Here is an 8268-nt window from a genome sequence, read left to right as displayed (position 1 = left end):
CCCGGCGGCGCAGGCCAGGCCCCGGCCTGTCCATCTACCTAGGAAGGGAAGATACTTACCTAAATCCATCATTTCTCTCCAAGAAAAACTGCAATTTATCCTTGAAATAACTCCCGGTAATCCGCAGGGTCGCTGGCCCCGTCGTTTTCTTTTGAAATCCCTTTTACAAGCCTTCTAGATGACGCAAGCACGCGCTCTGGTCTTTTTAATGAAAACCACAAATAGGGGCGGGGCTTACAAAAAACAACAACATGGCGCGTTATATTCTTAATATTTTATATAAACATTAATTAAGGTTATAATGCATGATGATTATGTTTCAATTAAATCTGATAATAAATGGTTAATAAACACACTTCCTGTCATAACAGCTTGTCCTATTCACTTATATCAGGAGGCAGTAGAGGGCGCCGCTGTGATTTGTATACAGACACGTCAATTCCTCCGCCATGTTGGAAAGGTCGACGTTCTGTTGGAAACCAGCGGAGGTTTTATATGCAGTATATGGTCGACCCTCATGAAATCATGCTGTAACTCGCGCTGTTTTTAGTTTTTATAGTTGTAGTTAAGATAGCTGCACGTTTAATGTAACTCAATTCCACATAGAAGAGCTGGTAAACAATAGTCAAATCCCATTGCACAATCATATTGCATATACGACTGCACCTTTCATTTTCATTTTTGGCCTAGGATGATTTTTCTGTCGTTTTTGTATTCATGTGTGGCAACCATTCAATCCAGCAAATGAGTAATAGCCAGAAATGAACTTGATCTTGTATTATAGGTTAAAAAATATGGATATTTTAAATGTCCAACCCACAGGAGAGAATATACATCTATAGTATACATTTATCTCAAATTTGAACATATTTCATATTGTCTTCAATAATGAGCAAAAGTGTTAAAGTCGAATACAATATATAAATAATAATAAACCTACAAATCATGTTAAGTATGTTTATAAAACATCTTAAGAATCAGTGGGATAAGGTAGACTGGGGAATTTAGAGCATTACTAATTACTAATTACTAATCACAGTACCCTGTTCATACACTTAACAAAAACCTTTTAGGGTTTACTTGAAAAAATCCTCATAGCGATGTGCACTAGCACTTTTTAAGTAAATATTTCTGCTGGAATAACAAGTACAACTCACTTAGGAGTATCAAGTAAAATGTACTTACCACTAAACATAACCTTCATGAAGATATCAAGTATTGTAGATATGTAGATCTCTATAAATGGAGAAAATTGTCACAGAGTTTAATTATCTTGGTTTAACGTTGGATTCAAAGCTTAGTTTCAAAAAGCATGTAAAGAAAATGGTGAGGACTATAAAATGTAACTTGATAAATTTCAGACAAATTAGACAATGTCTTCCCACTGACGTAGCTACGACTCTCATGCATGCTACAATTTTTTCTCATTTGTCATATTGTGCGACATGTTGGGGTCAAGCAGGAGAAACAGTTATTAAACCTTTAAGATCTCTTTATAAACAGACTTTAAAAACTTTGGACAAAAAGCCTAACCAGTATCACCACTGTAGGGTTTTGGAGAAATATAATTTTTTGAGTTTCGATAATTTTAAGCTTTTTACAAATTTGTGTATGGTATATAAAATTCTAAATGGTTTGGCCCCTCCCATACTTTGTGTTTTTGTGCACCTCCGCTCTGCAGATTTTTTAAGATCTACTAGATCTTTTCGGATGAAAATTAGCCTTTTGGCTAAATTCGGTGCATTAAATGGACACATTTATGTTTATAATTGTACATGGTCCCTTTTCAAATAAACCTCAATAAAAAAAAAAATAAATAAAAATACTTAATTATATTTAAGTCATAAGTTCTATTTAATTAAACTAATTAAGTAGTCAAGTTTTTACAGACAGAAACATCACTTTCATCCACATATGAAGTAAATCTTAAATGTCTGTAGAATTTCCTGTTGTGAATTAAATAAGTAGATTTTATTATATTGTTTTCTGTTGGATATTTTTAAGTATTAATTTTCTTTTGATAAATGTCCAAATAAATATAATTATTCTTTTTTCTCTGAAATTAAACACACACACACACACACACACACACAATACAATTAAACTGTTTATTTTGTAAACATTAAACAGTAATAATTCATTAGTTTCTACATAGCTACCATCATCTGGTACAGTATTTAAGGTGTGTTCAATACCAGCTGATCATTATAAACTACAAAAATCTTGGGTGGGGCAAATGTACAGAGATCCAGAGGGACTGTGATTCTTATAAGAGAAAACACACCATTCTGTGTAAGTAATGTCCAAAAGATAGGGGGGGTGGGGCTGGGTGGGGGGTAGATTTGTAATAGCAACAGGTTCATTATATAATGTTCCCCTGATATTAGACAATATTTATGTCCCTAATAGGGACTATGTATTATTTTAAAAAAAATTCTTAACTAGTTTTTCCAATTTGACTTCACCTAAACTAATCCCAGGAGGGGATTTTAACTGTGTGCTCCAGCCCACTATGGATCAGTCTTCAAAAACACCCTACATCACTTCTCAAAGTCTGGACTCTGGTGAATAAAAGTGTGGATTTCCTACTTTGATAAATGCATGTCAGACTTGTAAATCATCTGTTTAGTTTTTTAATGTCTTTTTAATATGTTCCAAAGTGAAAGCGAAGGCAAGATATTAAAAGTTTTGTTTTTGACATTGTTGTCATGACATCTAGTGTGTGTATGACGTTTGACGTAATCGGGTGACACTTCACCACAGTGAGTGATTGGATGGGTGAGGATATCAGTTTCCAGGAAAAGAAAAGTTGATGAAGAAAATAGAGTTTTCAAAGATAATTGGACAGAGAGGTATGCATTCATTTTGCCCAAATCCAACACAAAACCGTTCTGTTTGATTTGTAATGAGACAGTTGGAGTTGTGAAGAGTGGAAATGTCACACGCCACTACGAAACAAAACACAGACATTATGAATTTTTATGCATATAATCATTTTCAATTGTAAATAAAATGTAGGAGAAAATGTTATTATATGCATTTGGAAGTATTAACAGTTGTCATCAAAATCTACTTTCAACAGACTTAAACCATTTACATTTACAGCATTTACAAGGTGTTTGTGTTCACTTTATGAATATTTCTGCAACACAAAAGATCTCGTATTTATTTCTTTGTTTGTTTGTTTATTTATTTATTTATTTATTTATTTTTTCTCTTACCAGGTAAATGCTGCTTATGATGACTTACTCCTCCATAACAATGTCAGGTGGCTGAGTAAGGGAAGAGTCTTGGAGAGGTTAGGGTCATCAGGAAAGATTTGGACATGGATTTGTCAAAGCCAGCCTTTACATGGATTTTCTGAGGAATGATGATAGCATAGAGCTTGTGGCCTTTTTAGTGGACATAACATCTCAGCTAAATGAACTGAATCAGAGGCTCCAGGGCAAAGGCAACATGTGTGATCTGATGGCAGCAGGACTCTCCTCTGAAAGGCGGCTGGAGATCTTTAAGAGTAACATCACATGGCCACATATCCACTTTCCAACTCTTCTCCAGCAGACTAATGGCAATCACCATCATCACCATCTTTCCTTTTTGGAGAAGCTAGCTGAAAATTTCAGGGAGCGCTTTGAGGGCTTCAGTGTAGGCAGACTAGTGCTGCTCTGCATTCCATCTCCATTCCTGGTCAAGAATGTTGAGGAGTTGTCAAAAGAAACAAGAGCATCTTCCCATGGGCAAGCATGGCATCTCTGCAGACTGAACTCTGGGTCGACCTATCAGTGCGAGTCTTCTCAGTAATGAATGTTGTGAAGAACTCATACTGCAGCAGCTTGACTAATTAACATTTAGGCCAGTGTCCCCGTCTAGCAACCACTCCTTTTGTGCCATGGTTTAGGCAGCTGATGGAAGACAGACAGAGCCTTTTCTCACATTAGACTGCTCTCTATTATGTTATTTTTAGCCTGCCTCTTGAACACTTTAAATTATTTGTTTTGCCATTTGTTATTAATGTATTTTGAACGCAAAAGTCACTTTTTTCAATAATAGTGTTGATTTGTTATGCATGCTTGCTTTTTAAAACCAAGTTTTATGATAACCAGTTGTTAAAAGCTGAGTCTCCTGGGCCTGAACACCTCTCTCTGCAACTGGATCCTGGATTTCCTGACTGGGAGACCTCAGTCAGTCCGGATCGGGAGCAGTATCTCCAGCACCACCACACTGAACACTGGAGCTCCTCAGGGCTGTGTGCTCAGTCCATTGCTGTTCACTCTGCTGACTCACGACTGTGCAGCAATGCACAGCTCCAACCACATCGTCAAGTTCGCTGATGACACGACCGTGGTGGGTCTCATCAGCAAGAACGACAAGTCAGCATACAGAGAGGAGGTGCAACATCTAACAGCCTGGTGCAGAACCAACAACCTCTCCCTGAACGTCGACAAGACCAAAGAGATGGTTGTTGACTTCAGGAGAGCACAGAGTGACCATTCTCCGCTGTCCATCGACGGATCCTCTGTGAAGATCATCAAGAGCACCAAATTCCTTGGTGTCCATCTGGCGGAGAACTTCACCTGGTCACTCAACACCAGCTCCATCACCAAGAAAGCCCAGCAGCGCCTCTACTTCCTGAGGAGGCTGAGGAAAGCCCATCTCCCTTCCCCCATCCCGACTTTGTTCTACAGACGGACCATCGAGAGCGTCCTGAGCAGCTGCATCACTGCCTGGTTTGGGAACTGCACCGTCTCGGATCGCAAGACCCTTCAGCGGATAGTGAGGACAGCTGAGAAGATCATCGGAGCCTCTCTCCCCTCTATCACGGACATTTACACCGCACGCTGCATCCACAAAGCCAACAGCATCGTGAATGACCCCACACACCCCTCACACACACTCTTACACACCCCACACACACCTCACACACACTCTTCACCCTCCTGCCATCTGGAAAGATGTACCGGAGCATTCGGGCCCTCACAACCAGACTGTGTAACAGTTTCTTTCCTCAAGCCATCAGGCTCCTCAACACCCTGGACTGAACTGTTCTACACTCTCTCACACACACACACACACGCACACACACACACACACACTCTCACTCAGGACCGAACTGTATATCAACTCTCTGTCTCTCTCACACACAGATACACACATACCCTCTCTTGACTGTGTGGACGCACACACACGCACACACACAAATGAGGTAGTGCACACTTATTGCACTACCTCAACCTGTCATCCGCTGCTATAGTTATATTTATGTTTATTTCTATTTGCACTACCTCAACCGCTGCTGTGTATTTTTGCACAATTATTTTTGTACAATACTTTTTTTTTTTTTTTTTACATCATTTCACTTCATCTTATCTTATTTCACTTACATTCCAGTACACGTTCTTTTCTTTCTTTTTGGCGCTAAGTGTCCTGTGTTCTTTTGTGTTGTCTTTCTTGTATTTATTGTCTTTTGTACTGTCTTGTCTATGCTCTGTTTGCACCTAGCTGCACACTGTGGACTTTACGTGGCTAATGACAATCTTCTGTCCTAGCTCTGTGGTGTTGTTTTTATGTTGAACTTTGTTGTTGTATGTTTATGTAGCACCAGGTCCTGGAGAAACGTTGTTTCATTTCACTATGTACTGCGTCAGCTATATGTGGTTGAAATGACAATAAAGCTTCTTGAATCTTCAATCTTCCAGAACTTGGACATTGATGAAAATTCATATTTGGACCTTCGAATGTCCCTGCCCTACAAAATAACTAAATCCGCCATGTCTATTAATACTTTTTTGAGACATATACATTTCCTGATCTCTGACGTTTCTTATATCCAAGCCATAAGCAGTTCTCTTTTTTTCCCCAGTGCATCGTTCATATCCACTTTGGGAGTCTTTAAAAGGCTATATTATGGGGGAAATAATCTCATTTTCATCGAGGGAGAGGGGAAAAAAAGAAACCATCAACTAAATGATCTTTTAATCAAATTAAACAATTAGACTTGAAATGTGCAATTAAGCCCTCACCTGACATTTTTAAGGAAAGAACAAAGCTACAGACAGAGAGTGATCTAATAACATCTGAACAGACAGAAAGACTTTTGCTCCAATCTCGCTCTAAATTATAGAAACTTTCGGACAAATGTGGGAAAATTCTTGCTCAACAAATAAGACAGTACTTAACTACAAATACTATAACATCTATTCGTAGGGATGATGGCAGGATCACCAAGGATGAGTTGGAAATCATTTCGGTCTTTGAACAATTCTATACAGCCCTGTATTCGTCTGAAATTGATTATAACTGTTCTGAACTTGATTCTTTTTTTAATTCCATTAAAATGCCCCAAATTCCCTCTGAGGATAATGCAGAATTGGAGAGAATTCTTAACCCTTTCATGCACAACATTGATATAAACAGTGGCGGGCCGTGCATTTCAGACCTAGGCCTTCACTGCTGTCCTAACTGAATTAATCCACCTTCATAGCATCACTATAGATACTAATCAACTATTAAATAACGAAGTAAAAAAGAAATTAGTCTACAGTATTTCACACCTCACAAGGAATAGTCAATTTTATTAGGGTTACTTTTCTCAAAAAAGTCATTCTTGATGCCGTATGCAGCAAACTGCAATCTCCGGAGGACGCAGCATCTGAAATGAGACACAGTGAATATAGAAACACTGTATAACAGTGCGCTGTGTCACAGGCTCTTGTAGAGAACATGAATAAAATTACATTACATATAGCAAAAAAACACATTAACACAATTCAGTCTCACAAGTTTCCTTTCACTGCAGCAAAAAAAAACAAAACCACAGTCCACCCCGGGGATCTGGAATGAAGGCAAACTGAAAACCCAGAAAAAAAGAAAACCCAAAAGCATAAATGGTTCCTGAAAAAGCTTTCCAACTATTTTGAAGAATCAAAAGGATTTTCTTAAAATGTCCGCCTTGAAAATGCATTTGTAAGGATGTCCGTGACCAAATCGATTTCTTCTCCTCTGTCAGCCATTGTGAGATAAAATATATATATTTTATTTAGTTTATGTGGTTCGCCGACCTCTGACTACTCCAATTATCCAATCACAAGACATGAAATTGCTGACGTAATTGTATGCCTGCTAGATGACCCCGTGACGCCAACTCGAAATCTGATTGGTTAATGGAGCAGTTTCATTGCCACTCATTTTAATCTACGGGCGCCTGCACTATTGATTCTGAAGGCCTTAGGACTGGGCAACACATGATGTCAGCCACTGGCTGAAATATGATTGGATAAATACTCTTATCATAAATATACACTACTGGAAGCAGCGCAACCAAGAGAAAAGCTATGAAATGTAGAGAATAGACTATTGGGAATAATTTAATACACATTCATGGAAAAATATATTAAATATATTAACATGCAAGTCAGTGATTCAGATCACTGCTGTTTGCTGGCCCTGACAGTCCGCCACTGGTACTGAGTGACCCTCAGCTCCATGATAAAGATCTTTGATTCAGTCATGTGACAAAAACATCTGGTGAGCAAGAGGCTGATTTTTTTATATAATAGGGTGAATTTGCATAAACATCCTTCAGCTGTTAGATTTCATAGTTTCAGGAGTCCTTCTTGAAAACAAGTGTGCTGCTGCCCCCTACAGATGATTTTTATATTTAGGAGTTTGTAGTAATGATGCTGCAGAAAACATGTACATTTCATGTGATCTCTTGTCAGGTTCTGTGCTGCTGAACAGACTCTGTGTTTCTAAATTCAGGAAATTAACCACTGACCTGTAGTGTTCCTGCAGCTGGTATCACAAATAGGAGGAATAAAAGCATGAATAGTACAGTATATAGTCACAACTAGTCATCAGAATCATTGTCCTAGAGCATTGTCCATGTAAATGTGATAGATTACAATGGGGATTATTATTATTAATATTAATAACTGCTAAAAAAAAAGATTGGAATAGAGAGAAAGATCTGAGTGCTGAGTGTGAATGGATGTTTATAATAAATGTCTCTGGGGTGCAGCTTCCTGCTGAGGGAATATTTACAGCTCATGAGGACGTGCTTGTGTAAGTTTTTGTACAGCTCTGGAGTCTGTTGTGTCAGTGTGACTCTCGTGCACAGTAATAAACTGCCGTGTCTTCAGCTTTCAGACTCTTCACTTCTAGGTTCAGCATGTTTTTACTGGTGTATTTAGTGATGGAGAACTGGCCCTGCAGTGACTGAGCGAATGCAGTGCTAGTGCCACTGTCAATGTATCCGATCCACTCCAGTCC

This window comes from Hemibagrus wyckioides, linkage group LG02 (genome assembly GCF_019097595.1).
Source record: "Hemibagrus wyckioides isolate EC202008001 linkage group LG02, SWU_Hwy_1.0, whole genome shotgun sequence".
Lineage (NCBI taxonomy): Eukaryota > Metazoa > Chordata > Actinopteri > Siluriformes > Bagridae > Hemibagrus > Hemibagrus wyckioides.
This window is presented reverse-complemented; position numbering follows the sequence as displayed.